This window comes from Micrasema longulum, unplaced genomic scaffold (assembly GCF_059751315.1).
Source record: "Micrasema longulum isolate JH-2025_06_02 unplaced genomic scaffold, ASM5975131v1 h1tg000271l, whole genome shotgun sequence".
Taxonomy (NCBI): Eukaryota; Metazoa; Arthropoda; class Insecta; order Trichoptera; family Brachycentridae; genus Micrasema; species Micrasema longulum.
The window spans coordinates 223,109-248,290 of record NW_028277475.1 but is presented as its reverse complement, the minus strand read 5'-3'; positions in this window follow the sequence as shown (position 1 = coordinate 248,290).

The window sequence follows — 25,182 nt, the reverse complement described above, 5'->3', positions numbered from 1 at the left end:
TGCTTTTGCCCGTTCTATACGACACCTCGCCGTATGTATAGTTGAACTGATAGGAGTGGCTCTGTAGTTGCTGTTGTCCGGCTATCTCGGATGAGATAGACTTCGAAGGCGGAAAGGGCGTAATTCCAATAAAACACGCTTGGTCTTGGTTTATACGTAACTTTATTTACAAAAACATACAGGTTTTATCAATTAATTTGTACCGTGTCGCGGTCGAACGGGGTACGGAACAGCATACATAAGCCGCATGACAGAGCGAGAAGGGGTCGGGCTGCCCCGGATAAACTCGTGGCGCGCCGTCTCATTGGCTGGACATTTTTTATTTTATTTTTACATTATCACTTTAAAGTCAAATAACACCCTCGGTATACATTTCACATAAAAGTTAAGTATGTAGGCATCATTCCCGTGTCTTAATTACAGCATAGATAACACGGGAAAAGGTCCTACATACTAATTAAAAAGGTGACACACGTTTTAGTGGGGTTTAGTAAGGCCTAGTACCTAGTCAATGGTCCGGCTTTTCCTGAATGAGTTTTCTATTGATTTATGTATTTTCTTCATCAAGAGGATATGCGGTCGAGGACAATTGTTTATGAGAGAAAAGTACTGCTTGTAGGACTTATTACGCCTAGTACATATGTTAGTTAAAATCGACAGAATTCGACGTTTTGCTTTCCCTTTTTCCGCTCCTCAAAACTAAGCCGATTTTGTTTTTTTTTTAGAAAGAGTAGTAGAACTTAATTTCTGTGTCGGTGCGTCTTGCGTTTTTTAAAAATAGTTATAATATTTGCAGACTGTACGTCTGAAGACGACGGACAAAACTGGGCGCTTTCAAGGGTTTTTGGTTGGTTTTAGCTTCCATAATAAAACATTTATCAAAAAACGATGGAGACACGTCAATGGTAAATATTTATAGTGTGTGAAAAAATCAACGCTCTAGCCTCTAGTGCCATATTCCAGTGAGAAAATACGGGTTTCGTTTGTGTGAAGAAAATGCGTTGTTACTTCAAAATCTCTATTTGTTTCAAGATTACTATAGTAAATTTTTTTTTCTCCAATCTGTTAAAAATTTAAAACATGTGAATCTTCAACTGAATCCATACATGATTTTATTTTGAAAAATACGTAAATTTTTTTGTAGTAAAATGTACAAGTTAAAAATAATACTAATAGTAATTGTAAACAAATTGTATTTAACCCTTTGAATGCTAATCAGTTTTTTAAGAATTTAATGATAAATGCTATTATTTATATATTTTATCGAATACGTTGTTTTTCGAACATTAATAACACTTTCAAGAAAAATCTACTATTTCATATATCTCTTCACGCCCAATTGAGTAACTATAAAAACGACATAATTATCATAGTTTTATTGTCAATTGCGGGGAAAAGTGCCCAATATTATCAAATATACCACTTCCATACATGCTAACCAAAAATGGAGTAAGCTTTGTCTTGGAATTTGTTTCAACAGAGAGGGAAAACGTTTTTGCCGAGGGAGTATGGAAGTCTAGGCATTTACAGGGCTCATGACCTGTCATTGGCTGTTCAAAATGACCCCTCTACCCACTGTTATACTCACTATTTAACTTATGTCTTAACATCCAATATTTTTATTATTTTTGAAAATTGTTTATACCATTGACGAACAAGTGCAACAAGTAGTTCCCGAATTCATTTACCTTTTTGGGGATCATGACGTCAGCAAAAATCTTGCTAGAATTTTATGACCCGGATTAAGAACAACGATATATCGTTGTTTAGCAGTCTAAAGGTTAAATGTGATAAGTCGATGAAGAGCGAGCATAAAAATTGAATTTATTGTGTATACGATTGTAAATTGGTAGGATAAACCAATGTAATTCCGATTTTGAAATAATTTACTTTCCATGTTATATATCGCACACTAAGTAGAAGACTGTCGTAACTCAAAGTTTATCGATTTTGAGTTATGGACACAGTCAAAGCGTGAATTTCTTTCTGCATATTTGACTAAAACAATCGTAGTTCTGCCACAGATATCTGAGAAGTTATACTAAATACTTCACTTTTCTTATACATATATTTTTTATTATTAATTCATATATATTCTATATTTTATCTAAAATAATTACACTTTTATTTAATCCTGATGTACCTACTACAAATCTTCTTCTTCTTCTTAAGCCTTGTTATACCCTCTGCTGGATAGCGGCCTCTTCCAAACGTCTCCATTCCTTCCTATCACCCGCTTTCATCATCCACGTTTTACCGGAAATAGAGGCAATGTCGTCGACCCATATTTTCTGTGGCCTTCCAACACTTCTTTTGTTTGCCCATTGTCTCCACTTTATTATTCTGGGTGTCCACCTGCCATCATTTTGTCTCGCCAAGTGTCCTGCCTACTGCCATTTCAATTTCGCTGCACGATCCATGATATCCACGACTCCGGTTCGGCGCATAATTTCTTCATTTTTATCTATGTCTCTTAGACATACACCGAGCACCTGTCTTTCCATGGATCGTTGCGTGCATTTTAATTTCTGGCTACTTTTTTGTTTTACAGACATAATATCTAGACCGTATGTTGTCACCGGCAATATGCACGATTCATATACTTGTCTTTTCAAGCATATAAGGACTTCTTTATTTTCAAAAATATATTTAAGTTTGCCGAAAGCAGCCCAACTTAGCCCTATTCTTCTTGGTAACTCCACTATCTGGTTATCTTTACCAAGTTTGACTTTGTGTCCTAGATATATATATTCATCCACCACTTCGATTTTATTATTGTTAATGAAAATGTCTCGTCCTGTTGGACTCATAATCTTTGTTTTATGAATATTCATTTCCAAACCAATCCTTTTTGAAGTCTCATGTAGTTCCCTAATCATTTTACCTAGTTCATCCATGTCTTTACTTATGACTACTATGGCATCTGTTAATCTGAGGTGACTCAAGTACATGCCATCCATCTTTACACCCTTAATTTCCTAATTTGGGGTTTTAAATACATCCTCTAAAGCTAGCGTAAAGAGCTTCAGCGATATTGTGTCCCCTTGCCTGATACCTTTCTCTATTTTGATTTTATCCGTTTTTGTGTCCTCTTCACATCCATAGTAGCGTTGTTATAAATGAATTTTATTAATCTAATGTATCTAGAATCAACTCGAGCATTTTGGAGTGCTTCAATAACAGCCCATTGTTCAACGGAGTCAAACGCTTTTCGATAAAAGCTAAATGTAGTGTTATGTTGTATTCAGTTGACTTTTCTATGAGTAGTCGAATTGATTACTGCAAATACATCATTAAAAAAGAAACTATAAAACCTATCACTTTTTCTTAAAAGTATAACTTTATGTATAGTGAAACTGAATTCTCGCTCCCCTGTAAAATCAGTAATTTTGAGTTACAACAGTCTTCTACTCAGTGTGCGATATGTGTGACGATAGGTGTGACGTAAATATGTATGTGTTCAATAATTGCAAATGTATGCGTTAGTAGTCTGGAACCATTTTGACGAAATTTATTTTCTCACGACCGGACGACTCCCTCTTAAGCACAAGGCGACAGCCGACTATCTCGCCAAATCTTCACACAATAGTTAAGTTAGAAATAAAATACCTTTTGCGGTACATAATAACATGGCAAAAAATAAGCTACTTCATTTTTTTTTCAAATGTATGTTGGATCAATATTTCAACACTAAATCGTAAAATCTGGCTTGGATATTTCGCGATGTAAAGACGTGTGCGAAATTCGTTGAATTAGCATATTTCAAACTGAGTAAACATCAAACTTATGTCACAGCTAAATTTTGAAATTGCCATCAAGTTCACAAAAGTGAATCGTAAAATAAATTATGTAACATAATCAGACATAAAAATGAAGAAATTCGTCGAAATCCAACAATTAATTTGATACCTTGTGAGTGATAATGAGCCATAAAGTAAATCAAATTACGCGAATCGACATTAAACGTAAGAAATTTTATGAAATTTAACAATATTTTTTTTAATCGTTGTCCTAATTTTAAAGAGCTTAATGTGATAAAGTTGAATAAATGAGAAAATATTTAAATTGGATGGAAATAAAAAGAATACTATTGAGTATTTTATTGGAACAATTTAATAGTAACACATTCAAGTTTCCTCTCAAACATCACTATAATACACGCTTCACGTCTAATGATGGCTTGGTAGTACCAAAAGTATGTAATAAGTATGGAAATAGAACTCTCAAATATTTAGTACCTAGAACTTTTAATTTATTACCAAAAGAACTTAAATTGAACACACATTGTAACAAGAGCAAAATAAGAGAATAGGGTCTTGATCAAGAGTTTATATATTAAGTGTAGCTTAGGTGTAAATATTTTAATTTTTCATATATTTTCTTGTATTTGAAAAATAAATTTATATATTATTATTTGTATAAACATGTTTATTCTGATCTTTCCGGCTGTTAATTTTTATCTGTTATTCATTGTTTTTATAAATGTAAATAATATTATTAAGTTAGTATAAATATAATCTTCACCAACAAGCTACAAAAAGTGGCTTGGTGGAATTTTAGATTTAGTAAAAATATAATAAGTGATTTTTTTTTTAAATTGTAAAAATGTATTTATACTATGTAAAAAATATGTAAAAATTTATATATACTATTAAAATAAAAATATAAAAATAAATATATTATTATACTATTAAAATAAAAAATAAATATTATTATAAAGTGTTTTATAATCTTAAACACATATATTTAATAAGTGAATTGATGGCCTCCGCGGTGTAGTGGTTAAGACGCTTGTTTCACACATGGATGGTTCTGGGTTCGATTTTCGGTGAATAAACAACAATTTGAATCTATTTTTTTTTCAAGCCTGTGTGTTCTGTGCTGTAATTCACTGCTCATTCATCGCTTGTATTGAGTACAAAAATAAGATAAGGATTCCACTTAAGAAAAAAACAAAAGAGCTTAATTTATAAACTGTTAAAATTATATGATGAGATATCTGAAAGTATGCAAAATAAAAGATAGCGTATTGATTTTAAAACAAGATATTGTTCATTGTAACGTAGATTTATTAATTAGAAAGTTGTGAAAATAATTGTAAATATTAGGTCTCATACAAATGCAATATTAAATAAATAAAGGAAATAAAATAAATTAATGAACAGAAACTGAATTATTTCATAGCACAGTTATCTTGGATGATTGAAGACTTAACCATTGGCGTGGCTTTATTTATTTATGATTTTTTTTCACATTATGAACAATGGAAATAATGTGTCCTCACTGGGGTTACCCGTGGCGAGGACACTTAACAATATACTTTTTTCATTTTGTTTACACGTGAGAATATACAAAGAAGACTTAATATAAAGGGAGAAGTTAGAAATGGTAAGACTGTTTTAGCCTTTTCCTTACTGTCCTAAAAATACCCGCGCGTTACGGTGCTGTGTAGTCACTACACATAAAACATAAGGGATTTAAAAAAGGAAAAATGGAATATTTATAGGGAAAATGGCTTTAATTAACCATAATTTAATTCAAAGATGATAATATTTCAAACCTAACTGAAAACATGAAAAAACCATAGGGTATCGCTAACGCCTCGGGCGAAACGTGCATCCGCGCCAACTTATCGAGAGCTACTAAGTAGCTATATAGTACTGGACTACATGACTGACTAAGAGTATGCTTTTGATATATTTGTAATTTATTCCCGATTTCCGATAAAATGCTTTTTTTCGCGCCTAATAAGTACTTATTATTTAATAACAAATTATTTCAGTAGATACGTAAATATGTAATGGAGGAATCCTGAAAATCTAAACCAGATATTTATCATAAAGATATTATAGTTATTAGACGCAATGTGTACTAGGTACGCATCACCGGGGAGGGAGGGTTAAACACTACGCATTTATGTATGTATTTAATTTCTGTATACATGTATTATTTATACAATAAAACGCACAATAATAGAACAAAAACATGACATAAACTATGCGTTTGTGGTGTGATTCGATATTGGTTTCTGCGAATGAGACAATCCATTTTACTTCTACCCACCTCCACTATCCATTTTTTATAGCCTTTTTGAACATTTTCTCGTTACTTATTGTTTTAATGAACAGTGGAAGCGGGTTACAAATCGTTGATGGGCGGACATAAAGAATATAACTGAATTTTTGTTCATTTTGTGATTTATATGCGAAAATGTTCCTTGTACATGTACATGCCTGCATCAAGGATATTAACAGCACACTTCTATGACTACTCAAAACATAAATAAACAACTTTGTTCTTCAACAAATTCCAACAGGGATGGAGAACACCTTAAAAAAGAGAATATGAAGTCTAGGCATTTACAGGGCCTACGACCTGTTATTGGCTGGTTTGAGTGGCCACTTTACACACTGTGCAACATTCACAGTTTTGCCTATGTTTGAACATCCATATTTCTTCAATTCTTCCATTTGTTGATTTTAGAGAAGTTAAACAGCTGAAACCTTTATCACGTGGGTGAGATTCATCCGGCTGAACCAAATCACCTACTAGGCAACGCCTGAAAACAATTTTCCAATTTTTATACTTATTGTACCAGGTAGTCAATTCAACAATGTTTGAGTATGTCCAAATGCTTGTAAATGCCTAGACTCCCATATTCCCTTCTCAAAATGTTTTTCCTCTCTGTTGCAACAAATTAAAATATTATTTTATGTTTATATTAGGGTACTTAATTGTAAAGAATCACTTAATTAATTTTTTATGATAAATTCAATAAGAATTTTATTTATTTATTTTATATATTGAGTTTTTCAACTGACATTTCTTGGTGGAACTGCATTTTAATTATAAAAATAAAAATATTTTATAGTTTTATTCCTCTTTTATTTGTATATTAATAAAAAAAAATTACCAGTAACTGGGTTTCGTTGTGACCGACATCGTCAGACTGGACATCGTCACCAGTATACAAAGTTAGAAACAGATTTCCACAAAGTATACAAAGTTAGTAAAGAAAATATATTACATATTAAATAAATACAAATAAGTTGTTACAAATAAAAATGTTAATTTCATGTACTCGTAAATATTTTTCAATAATCAAAGAATTTATTTTTATTTTTTTAAGAATAGTAAGTTATTGTGAAGAGATTCATCTGACCGAATTATTTCACATACTAGGCAACGCCTGAAAACAATTTTTAAACATCTTCTAGGACCAGTTGGTTTTATTACAATAGTTGAGTTTGTCCAAATGTTTGCAGACAAAATAATGGATTTCACCCTATCGGGAGTCATTAAAATCAAAATTCTTACATACAAATATAATATATACGAGTAATAAAAATACATACGTATCTCCAATTGATATCGGACGTAAATTTTGACGTTTACATCAAAAACTCTTTTGCACGACGCGACGTTCTTAAAATTAACGTATTTACATCACGAAATCAGCTTATTTTTTACGGATATTCGTTGAGATTACATTAAAATCTGTTTTTGAAAGATCCTAGATAGCTGTAAAAGTTTTACATAACACCTGTCAGACTGGCTTTCAAATAATAATGTACACGTAAACGACACGTAGAACGAACACTTAAAAATATAAAATATTTCGTTGTATTTCGAACATTTTTTCTTCGGTTGTAATTACGATTTGCTAATACCAGGATAATAAAGCCACAAAAAATACATTTAATGTTTTAGAAATGTAAAATAAATATTAAACAACATTGGTTTTAACCACTTTTTCTACCCGGCCGCAGTTCGGTGCAGACCGCGTGTCGGTTAACTTTTTTTTTTTTAGAGTCTTTATTCAATAAAATATACATATTATTACATTATAATACATTATAAAGAAAACAAAGTATTGAGATATATTTTGTCCCGATAAACTATTCAATAATAGTTTGTCATCGGGTGCTCAGACATTAGTTTTAATTAATAATCAAATAAGAAGAGTACAGACATAATACTGTATACGTATAAAATAATAAACATAAAAATAGTTTAAAGATTTTTTTTTTTTTTTTTTAAGTAAGAAAATAGAGTAAAATAATACAATTAAAATTAAAGAATAGTAATTCACTTAAATATATTTTAAATATAAGAAAAAAAAAATAATAGACACATATATAAATAGTGTGTGCTCATAAATGTAATCAAAACAAGATAAAAAAATAAATTAAACAAGGTAAAGTAAATCTAGAATTTCAATTCATATCTACAGAAAAAAAAAAAAAAATTAGTAAGAAAATTAAAAGTACATATTAAAATTAAGATCTAACATTTTACATTTGTAAATGAAATAAGAAAGTAAGAAAGTAATAAAAGAATTTAAATATAAATATGAACGAAAATAACTCTATGAGTAGGCAGTCAATAATATTTTATTAACATATTAGAACAGAGATGAAAAACATTTAAGGGAAGGTAATATATGCCCATATTTGAACATCTATATTCCTTCAATTAAGTCAAGGTTTCAGCTCTTTAACTTCACAAACATCAACAGATGAAAGAATTTTAACTTTGTTTCTTACTGCTTTTATCATAGTTTCTAGTGTCAAAAGTTTTTTGACTGAACGCATGTAGCAATTCTTATTATATTGTGTTTTATTAACCAATGGTCATTTACTGGTGCTTTGACCCTACATACAAATATTTAATAACATCTAGTAAAATGTTTGACCACAAAGTTAATGCTTTAAATATTAATATTACTTTTGACTTCTTTAAATGTTTCGATTTCGGCCGAAACTAGAACAGAAGACGAATTTTGGTATCGGCTTAAAATCTTATTTCAGTCGGTCACTTCTACTTACCGACATGTCAGAGTAATTAAGTTATTACCGACTCCGCTCATCATCCAAGTTTATGGTCTGAAACAAATATAATTTCTCGGAAGTATTTTCTGATCAATTTTCCTTCAATAGTAGGTCCCAAGCGCCCATTACCATAACGACTTACAAGTTGTTTACTCGAGTTAACGACTTAATGTCTTAGAATTTTATTACTACTTCAATGGAACCGTAACTCGGAATAAATACTTCGTAATCTACGTCATTTTCATGTAAATTTATAGCTATCATACTTGTTACTACACTGCGTTCCCATAACGAAAAATGTTGCATTATATATAATGTGTTTTTGTTGAGAAACCAATTTCCATACACCCCTGGGTGCAGATAGGGAAATTATCGCACCTTTAGGACAAAAACGACTTAACAAAAAAAAAAACTTTAAACGAGTTAAGATCATAAATCAATAAATCCTTAAAACTCCTTGGATTTATTAACAGAAGCACAACTGACTTAAAAAATATCAAACAAACCATCACGCTGTTTCCCCGTAGGGGTAGGCAGAGAGGTTAGAACGCCATATCACTCTATCTTTGCATACAGACCTCGCTTCCTCTACATTCATACATCTTCTCATGCATGCACGCCGATTATTCCTACTTTTGACATGTCCCTCTTCAAGTATTTGATGGACTTGATCGTGCCACGTCTTTCTCGGCCTTTCTCGTTTTCTGCATCCATCAACATTCGCATCGTGGATCCTTTTAGCCGTTTATTCATTGTCCGTTCGCTCTACATGTCGAATCTAACGCAGCACCCCTTTCTTGATTCTGTCGATAATGCGTTTCTCGGCCTTACACAGTTCACGGATCTCGACATCTGTGCACCTATCATGCATTGTTTTACCACAAATTCGCCTGAGGGATCGTATTTCGACAGCATTTAACCTTCTTTTATCATCATTTTTCCAATTCCATACTTCGCTCTCATACATTAGAGTTGGTACTAGAACTCCATTGTAAACTGCTAGTTTAGCCTCCTGCGATAAACATTTGTTTGCTAAAGTAGATTTCAGTGCTAAATATCAATATCCTTAAAACTCTCTTCTGTTCTAGAGTATTCCTCTGTTATCTGGTCTCCATATTATGATGTTCACATTAAAAATATTGAATCAGTTCAACGTCGATTTTTATGAAAGATAGGCCGGAGGTTGGGCTCATCCAGAGACCAATATACGTATAATGAGTTAGAAACTATCTTAAATCTATCTTCTTTTCAAGACCGTCGAAATAAATCGGACCTCTTAGTCCTATTTACCTATTTACACTACTACACGGACTGGGTATTAAAAGGGTTCTTCGTTCTAGTAACGAGAGAACCCTTTTAATACCCAGTCATCGCTCTAATTTTTTTGCCTCCTCTTTTACAGTAGTAGCCGCTCGATTGTGAAATAATCTACCCACTTATGTTAGAGACGCCCCTTCTTTATTCACATTTAAGTCAAGATTAAAATGTCACTATCTAAATATTTAAATTGTTCCTTTATCATTCTTCTTTCCTTCCCATCCCCTCTCCACTCTTCATAGTATAGTGTTGTATAAAATTGTAAGATTCAATATGTCCATGTATTTATAATTTTGTCAAACTGAACGGTTTGGGTAGGTAGGAAGAAATTGCCTTAAGGCAATATGCCCGCTCTTATATGTATATTTATTGTATATGTTTATAAAGTGTCAAATAAAAATATATAAATAAATATTTAAAATTCTCAACTCACTCTTTGATGCACCTGAACTACTGAGCTCAATAAAATTAAATATCTCAACTATAAACCCCAGACAAAACTTACTCTTTTATACCGATAACTATAGTATAGAACTAACTATGGTTTTCATTCCCCTATGCCCAGACTTCTTAGGTCTGCCAACAAACATACCAGTCTTGATTTCCTTGATAACAAGTCGTCTTCTTTCATACGATCACTGAATCAAAGTCAACTATAAACACCTCTCTTCCGCTTCCACTCCCACCAAGTCTACTATATACCATTGTGTCTTTCTACTTTCTTTTATAATAATTTTTTAGGTATTAATATGTCCTTAAAATGCACATATATACAAATAAATAAAACGACTTCAATGATCATTATCAATCTTTCTGTATGAAAAAAAACGCAATATTCGGTTGGGAATAGGACAAAACCGTTACACCAATCACTTTATTACTCATTTTAGAATTTAGGTGCCGTGTCAGTACGGAAAGTGTTGTGTTTACATTGCTGTGTGAAGGACGCAACGCAGACAAACATATAGTAACTATCAAATTAGCTTTGTGATTGTTTCGTTCCGACTTACCGATAATCCTAGTGACTTACTTAAGTCAATGTCATTATATTATTTAAATTAACGAAAATCTTTGTGACTTATTTACGTTTATGTCATTTCGTGAATAAATAAAAACATGTGTTTGGTGACCTGATCTGATCTAACAAAAATTAAATCATTATCTCATTTATCAAATTGCTTTTGTTTGTTTGTTTTTCAATCTAATTATGACGCATTAAATAAAAAAACATTTTTTTTTTCATACTTTTTCAAGAAACTTTGCCGTTCAATTGAGGGTACTATTTACAAACCCGGCAAAACCCATCTTTCTTTATTTTGAGCGCATCACAAAAAACCGATACAATACTTAACTTCAACTTTTTTTTCAAACTTCATTTTTTTATTATAATCAGTAAATATTTGATACGTTAGCAGTGATGACATAAGCATGATTATGTCAAGAAACAGTAGTGAAATAATAAATTCAATTTTATACATTCCAACTTTACAAAACTCAAGTAAAGGTTGCCATATTTGCAACAAACCCGATAATTGAAAAGTCAAGTTCTTACAAACAAAGCCGTATTTTTAACTGACAATGTTTATGATTATTGTAAAAAATAGTATTCTGAATAGGTTTCAATTAATATCTCACTTTTTTTTAGATTTTAGATTTTGCCGGGTTTGCAAGTACCCTCAATTGAGCGCTCTAATTTTTACCGCGTGAAAAAAATATTTTTTTCATATCCAATTTCCGGTAACTCGAAACTACCTTATTGCACTTTTCATGCACTTAAGAATAAACGCCGTCGGACTTTTCTTCAAACATTTTCCCGGATTTTCTCCCTGGATTATGGCACTAAAGCAGTGTTTTTTTTTTACACAATATTATATTTTATAATTTGACTTTGAACCACTAACTTGCGGCTTTTCATATTAGTAAAAATAAAACGCTGTTTTTAAACACTTATTGTCAATTAACGGTTGGTTTCGGATCAATACATGGGATGACGCCCCGAAATCGGTCGGTTATTAGATAAAAAATAATTGGTTACAAATTAAGTATTTTTATTTTTAAATTATATATATTTAGAAAATATGCCATTTTTTAAAAGTGTGTATACGAGTAGGGTCAAAGCACCAATAAATGGCCGTTTAAGGTTCAGCTTGTAGTGAAATCCACATTAAAGGTATAAATTTCATTTTTTAAGCGAACAAAATAAAAGAAAACAATAAGTATTTTTACTTTTTTATTGAAATACGAGTATTATAATTATAATTAATATTACTCTAAAAAATAGCAGAATCACCAGTGAATAAATACTACTACCCCAGTAAAAATACTACTCAGATTTAGTTACATCTTAACATTATAAAACACCCTAACACATTGGAATATGGATATGTTCAAATAATTGCATAAGAAATAGCATCAAATAAAACACTTACCACACCTTTCCTTATAAAAACACTATCAATCTCAGAACAATAACGGGAAGACGCACTATTACCTTTTGATAACTCACAGTTCAAAACTGACAGATTTGTTTCTTACCAAAATATGTGTCCGCCTACTGCTTTTGTCATGGTTTCTAGTGTTAAAAGTTTTTTGACTGGATACATGTAGCAATTCTTATTATATTGTGTTTTATTAACCAATGGTCATTTACTGGGGGTTGGTCATTTACTGGTGCTTTGACCCTATGTGTTTTAATTATTCATTTTTAATGGTTTTTTTTAATGTCCTTACTGGCGTGCCGAGGACAGTAAATTTTACAGTGTACTTTTTTATTAGATTCTTATTATTCTTAATCTCAGTGGTGGGGGTCGGTGCTATGCAAGCTCCTGACGTCACTGCGACCTGTGAAGATTTATTGTGACGGGTCTCCGTGAACAGTTCTCGCCTTTCAAGCCAAGGGGCCCGATTACAATGGGATCCGATCAAAATTAACATTTTTTTCAATTTTATCTACAAAGTAAAATTAAGTTTTCTGTGTAAAAAGCAGAATATGCATACAATTTTTTCATCTAAACATGTTCAACTAGGTAACCGACAAATATACTATAAATGTTCATACAAATATACTCATTTAAGTACACGAATATCGTTTTTTCTTTATAGACAGTCGAAGATAACTTCCTATTGTAATCGGGGCCCTGGGCCGCGATCATAAACTACTATCTTCATCGGTATATACTGAGACGGTATATACTAATATCTATATTTATGTACAAAAGCGTGTATATTTATATAAAAATTCAAAGTATCTTCGTTGGTAACCGGTAATTGAATATGTTGAAATTATATTTTAGATAAATTTTATCTTCCCATCTTAATCGATGACCAGGGTACGTATTCTTATGAGAAGTTTAAAAAATATATATTTCAACTTGATCGGGAATCGAACCTGAGACCTCTTGCATGGTACGCAAGCGCACTGACACCATGGTGCCAAAAATAAAAGGAATCAAATAGCGCAACTTAATGGTAACCGGTATTATTATTTTTTAAAAGTATTAATTAATGAAAAAACAAAGAAAATTACTGCATTTAAAAATACTAAACGGCCTGCCATCTTCAGAATCGCAATTGATGCACTTGTAAAGAGCGTCGTTAACTTTAGTGCAATCGACAATGAGATATAAATAACATAAATAACGAAAGAACACATAAAAATATAGTTTATTGATAAGATTACAAAATACAATGACTATAAAATATAATTCACAAAGAAATATGTTGATTAAGAAGCTGGCTGATAAAAATATAATCAGATAAAATCTCAAATTCTTTCATTCTTAAGATAAATAATTTAGTAGGTAGATATTATCAGAATCATTGTAATGCCGTATTTTCAAACAAACTTTTTTTATTTTATTCATTTATCTTTATATATATATAATTCCTCTGTACGTGTAGTGTCACCGTACTCCTCCTAAACGGCTTAACCGATTTACGCGTGGTTTTCAAAGAAATATAGATCTTTGCGCTGTGCGTGTTCGTAGATATTGAAATCTTCAATCGAATATGTAAAAAAAAAGTTAGGAGCATAAATTTTTTTATTCGTCGATCTACCAGGGTTGCATTTGAGGAGAATGCATTTGCAAAAAATGGAAAGATGTTGTTTTTTGTGTATAAAAAAAAATGTTTTTGAACGTTTACAAACAGCATTTTTTTTTGTGGATCTCAATCAGATTCTTTCCTTAAATTCCTTATAATTTCTACGCATTTATTTCTTTTTATTGGATTTTTGATAGCACTAAAATAATATTAAATTCAATACATTTTAAAAAATCGTATTCCTACATAAGTACACCACTTTGTTGGTGAGACGACCGGAGTTTGACGTTTGTAAAAAGAACGCCATATTTGAAAAAAATAAATTATATTTTGGAATTCAACCACAAACAAGTACCTACTTAAATTCAATATTTTTTTGAATATCAACAATTTTTAGTTTTGGAATTTAATCACAAACAAGTAGGTACTGACATCTAGGTAGGTGAAAAATATTTTTCAGAGATGATAGCAGGCGAGCCAACGTTCGGGCAGGACAACGTCTGTCAGGTCCGCTAGTTTCTCAAATAGTAGGTTAAAAAGTAAAAAAGAAGCCCCTATAGGCCCCGAATCCTACTGTAGATTGCTCAAATGTGCCCCTCGTAACTAGCTTAGGTCATGGGCCAGGAAGCAGAGCGCAATGCTCTGGCAAAAAATACCTGGTCAGAACCATGCCAAAAAACTGATAAAAGGGCACTCGCAAATGTTAAAACAATGATTCAACTTCTAGATACGTATCATGACAATTGATCAAAGAATCAAATTCAATGTTGCCAATGAAATAAACAAAATTATTAAAGGAATAGTTCCGAGATATTTTCAAAATAAACTAAAAAATAATGAGTTCTTTCATAACTATACAACAAGCGGATCTAAAAATATAAGACTGGAAAAGAAATCAAAAGCTATGTCCCAGAACTGCCTTATGTACAAGGGAATAAAACTATTTGGAGAAATGCCAGAAAGCATAAAAAATGAAATTAATGTAAATATATTTAAAATTAAATGTAAAAAAGTATACATGTGAAAAATATTAGGTAGTATATAGTGTAAATAGTGAATATAATTAATGAAAATGTACATATGAAACAGTTAATATTATAAATTAGGATATTAAGTGTATAATAGTGATAAATAATGTTAGAATAAGTATAGATGTAAATATTGTGTTGTAAATATATATTAGACTATGTTACATAGAACTAAATAAATAAATAATAAATAAAATAATAAAAAAAGGTCCGCTTTCGACCTAATAAAGCTCAGCTTTAATCAAGTGAGGGTTATCACTGGAACCCGGGGCTCTGCAGATCGCTAGAATGAACACCTCGCTAGAATGAACATTTCCAAAACTTCTAGAAGTAGGTTCTGCAATGCAGATTTGAACGATACGCGGCATTGCGGTTATCACCGACGTATGTAATGCTATTAGAACACACGTAAAAACATGAGTATGTGTGTAATAATTTAAGGTTAAAAAAGTAATTAAATATGAATCGTTATCATTATTTAAAAATACGTAGCATTACGTACGTCTGTACTATTTTAAGATTTAAAATAAAATAAATTTATGCAATATCTCGTAGCAGTCACTTAGTGCATTTTTATCTTTTAACTCTTTATATGCCACATATTTTGTTTTAATTTATGTCTTGCTAACCTAATAAAATATGTTAGTTTTTAAGATAATAAAATAAAAGCTGAATAGAAGATTATCTGTGTACGTTACTACTAAAGATCGGAGTATATAACTGTGAGTAACTCAATAAACATTAACGACTTCAGACTACTACTTGCATTAGGTTCATTTTTGGTCTTAGGAGATATAACCACATTTCTGATTGAAATGAAATGGCTCAAAATTAGACAGGGGAGAGGCTATGGCCCTTTTCACACATGCCACGCAAATCCACCCAGCCCAGTAAGTTTACCGGGTAAAATTACCGGGCCGGGTAGATTGGCGTGGCTCGGTGAAAAGGGCCTATTCCCTCTCACTTCTGTTCAATGTACTTCATAGTCCTAGCGCACCTATAGACCTCCGTCAACGCTTATCAGTTCATAGTTTACCTCTTAGTTCGCCCTCTTCTTGAATATGCCTCAGTGGTCTGGTCTCCATTCTATGTCAATCGCATAAATCACATTGAATCAGTCCAACATCGCTTGCTTCGAAAAATAGCGTGGATGCTTGGACTACAGAGAGATAATTATTCTTATGCTGAAATAGAGTCGATGTTAAATATTTCTAGTCTACAAAAACGTAGAACTAATATTGACTCCATATATATGTTCGGCATACTAAATGGTATAATCGATGTTCCATCATTACTGGGACAAGTAAAATTCAATATTCCGACTCGTAGATTGAGAAACAATAAAGTACTGTTCATCGATCAGCATAGAACAAACTATGGCCTAAATTCTCCAATGACCCGCCTTTGTCGTATTGTTAACTCAAGACAGGATCTGGACTTTTTTGGTTTAAGTTTACAACGATTTAAACGAGCACTAAATAAATAGTCCAGATCTTGTCTCGATGTCCCTTATGTTTGTCAATGCTTCTTTCTTTTTTCTTTAAATGTTTTAAACTACTCTTTTATTGTAATATTTAAACATTATAAATTGTATACATGGACAATGTCCGTTAATAAATAAATAAATAAATAAATTCTCAAACCACCCTCTTAAAACCTATCCAAAATTCCTCTTTCTTCTCTAACTCATAGTGTCCATGCGGCTCGAATGTGGAATCATCTCCCATCCACTATCAATGTTACTGTAGTATCTCTGTTCTAATCACGTCCGAAGAAACATCTCTTTTCTCTTCCTTAATCTCTCCTCTTTTCTCTTTATTCCTTTTCCTTATTGAGTAAAAGTATTGATTAATGTTAATTTATATACAAATACAGTTATTTCGATGTTTGTGTATCTTTAGCTTTTTATTTTATTTTTTATTGAATATGTTTTGTAACACGAATTTGCCAATTGGCAATAAGCCCGCCATTGATTATATATTTTACACAAAAAGTTAAATAAATGTATGAAACGTAAAAAGGCTAAAATATGCACGAAAAATGCTTGAAATGTGCAAGTAAAATGTGAAAATATTCAAAATGAATGTTTTTATTTTTCATCGGGAAAAATTAAAACAATCTTTGATTTTATTATTATTAACAATAACGCATTTTCCTAAATTTTCTGTTCCAAGATTGTGTCTTTTATCAGCCAAAATGTATTTATAATTGAAGAATGGACGATCTTCTCGCCGATTATCTAAAGCTGTCGCATTCACAAAAATTTTCAACCCACTTGGGTTCCCACGGTCCTTTGTATTGCTGCAATGTGTAGCTAACTTCGTTATCATTAATCATAGAATGTTTTTTTCCGTATGGGCCAGCCTATTAGGATATTATTCACTTTGTCTTTGCATACAGACCTCGCTTCCTCTGCATTCATACATTTTCTTATGCTCGCACGCCTCTTGACATGTCCTTCTTCAAGTATTTGATGGACTTGATCGTGCTATGACTTTTTCGGTCTTCCTCGTTTTCTGCATCCATCAACATTCACATAGTAGATCCTTTTAGCCGTTCTTTCACCGTCCATTTGCTCTACATTTCCAAACCAGCGCAATGCCCCTTTCTTGATTCTATCATTAATTCAAATATTGAATTTAAATAGGTACCTAGATACTTGATTATGGTTGAATTCCAAAACGTAAAATAAATATTTTTTCAAATATGGCATTCTTTTTGCAAACTTTGAACTCCGGTCTTCTTACCAACAGCGGGGTGTACTTATGTAGGAATTTGATTTTTTTTAATGTATTGAATTTAATTTTATTTTCGTATTACCAAAAATCCAGTAAAAAGACATTAATGGGAAAAAATTATAAGGAAAGAATCTATGTATGATCCACAAAAAACAAATGCTGATTGTAAACATTAAAAAAACAAACTTTTTTTGTACACAAAAAAACAACATCTTTCCATTTTTTTGTAAATGCATTCTCCTCGAATGCAACCCTGGTAGATCGACGAATTAAACATTTATGCTCTTTACTTATTTTTTACATATTAGATTGAAGATTTCAATATCTACGAACGCGTACAGCGCAAAGATCTATATTTCTCTGAAAACCACACGTAAATCGGTTAAGCCGTTTAGAAGAAGTTCAGTGACATCACGCGTACAGAGGAATTATATATATAAAGATATGAAATATTGGAAAATAAATACCTCAATTCTGGTGGTATATTTATTTACCAGTTTGTTCAAGGCGTCCCATAAAGGGTTATTGTGGTTATTATTGGTTATTGTCTACCAAAGTCCATATTGTTATGAATAGTGACAGTTCTGATTTTATCAATCTTTTAATTGAGTAGAGATGTTGCATAATGGCGGTATTTTGACTAATCTGAATTATCTCATGTGCATTTGTATTTATATTATGTACTTTAAAATGTACACAAAAGTTAACAATGTATTTATTTTGATTTACGTAATATCATAAGGGGTAAATAAGCAAGACTCACATTTTTTTCGTTACATATCAGCGCGTTCACAAAACTCACACAAACGCATTTAAAATCTACAGGATGGTGGTTTAAAAAATGTCATATTAAATTTTAACCAAATGTGCTATCTTTTATAAAAATCCCTGCTGGATTAGGGGGTTGTGTATATTTATTTTATTTATAAATCATATAACACAAAGTATTTTACAAGTATAATACGTTGAATTACATTCTCAGGAGTTACAAACACTCAATTCGGGACATAAATAATATTAACATAAAAAAAAAACACATATTGAGAACAACAAAGAAACAAAGCAAGTTTAGCATATTTGTAACTAAATATAGCACAACAATATATACGCCAAAAACCTTTTCTTACACAAACAGAATAAATTACAAAAAAACGCTTTTAAGAATAAAAAAGTAGTGAATCTACTAAGGAAGAAAAGGTCATTAACATCACGTGCCATGCAGATGATGCAGCCATAGTGATGATGAAAACATATAAAAAATATATGAAAAAAAAAAACAGTGGGTTTAGAAAATGTAATAATTATACCAAATTATTTACGAGAACCTTTTTCATTTAATATTTTGTGTTCATCATATTATAATAAAAATTAATACGAGTACGTGTAATTAAAATGTATCCCACAAGTTATATATTTATGGTAGACTGTTTTAGGTGTATAATTAATAGGAGTTATTGTTTATCAGTAAATGTGCTTATATTTATATTACCTCCAATATGCCTTGCACCACTCATTTTATTTACTCTGTATTAATTATTATTATAATGAACACAAAATAATTGATAAAAATATGCTTGTTTAAAAATAAATAAATATATTTATAATTTTCTTTACTGATGATTTTTTTCGTTTACACAACCCTCTAATTCAAAAGATTTTTTTTTTAAATAATGCACTTTCGACTAAAATTTAGTATTAGGGTTTTTTGTAAAAATATTCTGTACATTAAAAATGCGTTTGCGTAAGTTTTACGAACGCATCAGCACTAGATAATCGACCCATGCGTCGGCGATTAGATTAAATGAGAAAGTATATTTATAAACTAGTGTTTTTAATCCACAGCTTAATACTCATTCATTGAATGTATATTATTATATTTTTACTCTTAAAAATTGCAGCGAAATTCGGACGAACGCGGGAGCACCCTGTGCATATTTTATTAGCATATCATTAGCGACAAACAAAGCAATAGTTGTATCTGTCACGTTCATAGGCGCGTCTGAGCGCGAGAGAGACAGATTATTTTTATAATGCGTATGCCGTGTGATGTCATATCATGCGCTTATTCACATATACTACACAAACGCAATGTGTACATGTATTTTTCACACCAGCTCCTAACTAATAGCGGCCAGTAAAAACTTTGATAGAGGAAAGAGGAAAGAGGCAAGATGGGGCCTTTAAGGTTAGACGTCAATGAAACCCATTTATTTCTATAAATTCTTTAAATAATATGTATCGACATAAATTTCGGTCATTTATCTTACAAAAATACCACATAAAAGTAAAAAGAAACAATAAAAATGACTGAAATTAATAAACTAAGAAAAGTCATAATGCGGTGACCGCTTACTGCGGTTCGCAACGTAGACAAACAAGTTTGGAGGCTTGGTCTTTGTCGTCTACTCCATGGCATGTATATAGTACCCAGCTCTGAAAAATTTGACATGCTATCCAGCCTTCATTGTACTCAAGGTATAACGCACCACAAGACACTCTGTATCATCTTATCCACTATCAGAATAAGAATCAAGTGTCGATCATTTTGATGGCTGCTTGCTTTACGTTAATTTATTATTTTTATTTAAACGCTTGTCCTTGAGAGTATTCTTCTTAACTGCACCTTTTAATTCTTTGTTATACGGGGATGAAGCGAGAAAGGCAGTATTTCCCCTTTGTCTAAATTTCCTTTTCTCTGTCTGTGTGCTTTTTGGTATAGATAGTAACTGTCTCAGACTGGATAGGATGAAGACTTAATCATTAGAAGACTCGTTATCTCTAGCTCTCGCTCGGTAGTTGGCATGATAGTTAACATTATAGTAGGGGCGGCGACTGTCACTGTTGCTGGCAGCTGGCTTGGTTTTTGGCGTAGTGCTTTCTGGTTTGTGTGTTGAAAAGTCAAGATGAGGTTTAAGCAACCCCAACTAACAATCAGTATTTTCTAGCTGCACGTTTTTTCTCGTTGAAATAGTGCATTTTGTTATTTTTAACAGCGAGTTAATGCTCCAACTTTCATAGTTTCTTTGCGGTAATTCCTAAAATACGTTTTTCCATGTCTTTTATATATTACATCAGCTAAGTCTCTTCATTTTTATCGAAAACTGTACGTTTTGGACCCCATGAAATCTTTATCTTGTCAATGCTGTTATTATTATATCTAGCCAATTTAACGTTTCGCTCCAAAGTAGTTTGAGGAAACGAATATTATCTTGCATCTTGTTTCTATACTTTCTTTTTATCTAAAATGTCCTTGATAGCTTTTTTCGTGTATTTTTCTGACCAGCTCCTATTCTAGATCTTACTAACGTAGTTACGACCATATTCTGCGAGGTAAAGATAACAAAAACGGGTACCAACATTACTATTACATATTGCCCAAGCGATGAGGCATGGCATGGCCCATCTTGTTCCTATCGCTATGTTTGTTCAAAACTTTTATTGACTGTAAAATACAATTCCTCTATTAGTAATTGATGATCTTACCTTGAAATCCAATAGTTAGAGCTTGTATAGCGACCATCAGCCAGTCTCAATCACGGTATTCTTCCTTCAATGTCACAAGCAGCAAAATTAGGTGAAATAAGATGAAATTTGCAAAAAAATGTAAAGTATCGCTGCGCTTAGGAATGTGCACTCATTTCCATTGTTATCGCGACACTGATATAAGCTCCAGGGGTGGTATTCTGAATCGTATCTACCCCCTAGAGAGTGGTTAATTTGGAGTTTTTCATTTTTTGAATGCGACGACACCGCTTCATATAATAGGCCACACTTATTATCAAACATCAAATGATGTATTAAAGTTTTTAAAAATCGGAAAAAAAAAACTAATACGCTTTGGTCAATTCAACCTAATTAAGTGTTTTGGGTATAAAGCTAAAGGTCAAAATAACATTCTTAGTGAAAAATCATCACGTTTGATTTCACGTGTTCATATTTATTTGACATTTAATCAGTGTGGCCAGATATGAAGCAAAGTGTAAACACGTGCAAAAACTAATTACTCTCTAGGGGGCAGAGAATATTAAATAGCACCCCGAAGAGAGAATGAAATGGCGTGATGCGCTCGGAGCTATTCGGCCGATTTTGACTTTTATCGTGGGACCCCATCTTGCCTCCCTACCCCGTCATGCCGCACTTTCCCCTAATTTTGTCTTTCTTGTATTAATTCACCGTCTGTTAAAAAATAGTAAGGAAATCTTACAAATTTGACTATTTAATACGACGTTCTTTCAAAATCGCACCATTAAAAAAAAAACATTTGATAACAACAATAAATTTCTCTGTTATTTCTGATAAAAAAATATACTCAAAAGTTATATAACGAGGCTTTACTGACAGAATGCATTACGTCATTAAAACAAGTTTTGGGATAATCGCATTAAACGCTTTTATATTCTTTCAACGCACTATTTCTTCCACAATTTTCTATTATTTTAATTATTTTTAAAGCTTAAAAAGATTAATCTTTATTCTAAAGCTAGGGTTCAAACGAGTGGAGGCGTATAAAAAAAAAAAAAAAAAAAAAAAAAAGCTATGGTTTCCTAGGACAGCGGTGCCCGCATCTTAACGGCCGTAGTGAACGGTGATGCGGTGGACAGCCGTCGTAACAGTGACTAGAGTGTGGTTTCCTAGGAAAACGGTGTTGATAACACCATTTAACTCCGTTTCTCTAGGAAACCACTCTCTAGTCGACGCACGACGTGACGACGGCTGTCCACCGAATCACATTTTACATTTTTTTTTAAACATTTTTTTTTGCACCACAACAGGCCAGGAGGCCTAATTACAGTGGTGAATTACATCACAGAGCACCCAGGCTTGAAAAAAATCACATTTTTAATTTTTGTGTTCTCACCGGGAATCGAACCCGGAACCTTCCGTGCGTGAGTCAAGCGTCTTGACCACTATATCACCGTTCACTACGGCCGTTAAGATGCGGGCACCGCTGTCCTAGGAAACCCTAGCTTAAGCATAGCGTAAAATTTGAAATCAACATTTTGCACCTATATTAAAAAATATTTTAAATATATCTAAGCTAAACTGACCGAATGCATTAAGTCAACAGTCTTATAAATAATGTTTTTAAATATATGTGCAAAATGTTGACTTCAAATTTTATGTTATTTAAAAAAAAAAATATTTATTTAAACGCCTTTTAGGCTTTTACATGTTTTTACATACATATATACAAATAAAGACAGACGTGTATTTTACAAAGTAGAAAAAAAATGTATAAATGATTTTTAGAAGAAAAAGAAAAATATCAAAAATATCATCTTTACATATTAGTATAAAAGTGGAAAGAACAGAAGTGCATTTTTTAATATGAAGACAGAAATGCATTTTACGCAAATAAAGGAGCTAAAAATAAAAATTTAAAAAAATAAAAATCATTACATATTAGTAGAAACTATATGGGGATACATAATAATACATACATATAAGAACAGGAGTACATTTTTTCGTATAAGTTATATTAAAATAATCTTAAAATTAGAAGAAGTTAGAAAGATACTTATTAAGAATATAGATATAAGTCAATAAACAGTAAACAATAGCAATCTACATAATATTATTTAGGTATTACAATTTGAAGATAGTAAATTGATACACTGCCTTTTCAAACTTAAAAGTGTTATATTAAATATATCTACGTCATTTGCGTATTTATTTAAAAATTAATCTCTTAAAGCTTTAAAAATAATTCAAATAAAAGAAAATTGTGGGAGAAATAATGCGTTGAAAGAATAAAAAAGCTTTCAATGCGATTATCCAGGAACTTGTTCAGAAGAGCCTAGATAACAGTTTTTGTAAACAATGTTTTTAAATATATGTGCAAAATGTTGATTTTAAATTTTATGTTATGCCTAGAATAAAAATTACTCTCTTAAAGCTTTAGAAATAATTAAAATAAAAGGAAATTGTGGGAGAAATAATGCGTTGAAAGAATAAAAAAGCTTTCAATGCGATTATCCAGGAACTTGTTCAGAAAAGCCTAGATAAATATACACGTGTTTCTGGGCCGGACCGCGAAACTAAAGAGTGACATTTATTATGATATACTTTTAAAAACACCCTAGTGATTTTTTAAGTACCGCATTTATAATTGTGAAATCGAGTGGACATAAATCCGCCTGTTGACGCCTTTGCCTATCATTTTTGAGGTCCTGGGTTCGATTCCTGCGAGAGTGGACGTAAAATACTGGTTTTAAAGGTGGTTTTACGCTGCTAATATTTTGCTGTCGCGGGACAGGTACCCGAAGCGTGAGACTGATTATGTTGCCTTCACGGATAGGGATTTGATGATATTTACTCAAATGGCGACTAGTGGGAGAGTTACGTATTTATTTGATTATGCATAATATACGATGTTCTGAATAGCAAGAATCACAAGAGAATACCTTGAAACGTAAAATTAGCATGTAACCTAATACGTTACATGACTGTCAAATCAACACAATAATTATTATTATATTTAATAATAATTTCTCATTGGTAATTATCCGACTAGTGGTCTAGTCGTTAGTGTTTGTGTTCCGTAAGTGAGATCTCTGGTTTGATTCTAATTTTATGTAATAATTGATTTAAAAAGTATTTTTTTACTACAATATTTCAAAGTTCCTAAACTGGGACCTAAGGCGTAAGACTGATCACCTTGTCTTTGAATAAAAGAAATTATTTATAAACGTTGTGATTGGAGAACGTACGCAGTACTTTACGAATTATTGGGTGCGGAAAAGGAAATGATGATAAGGTTATAAATACATATTTTTTATATATTTATTTATTCAACACTTTATATACAGTTTATATGCATATAAGGGCGGGCCTTAAGGAAATTTTTTCCTACTGTTCAGTTTGAGAAAATTACAAATACATGGACATATCTACTAGTACTACTACTATCACGCCATTTCCCAGTAGGTGTAGGCAGAGAGAATGGACCGCCACACACGTCTATCCTGGCATACATTCCTAGCTTCTTTCCTAGACATGACCAGACTTAAGATTTTGGTTTATCTGATCATGCCACGTCTTCTTTGGTTGTCCTCGTCTCACGTTACCGTTCATTTTTGCCATATTTTATTTTATTTATTATTTTATTTTTATTTTATTTTATTTTTATTTTATTTTTATTTTATTTTTATTTTATTTTTATTTTATTTTTATTTTATTTTTTTGCACCACGACAGGCCAGGAGGCTCAATTACAGTGGTGAATTAC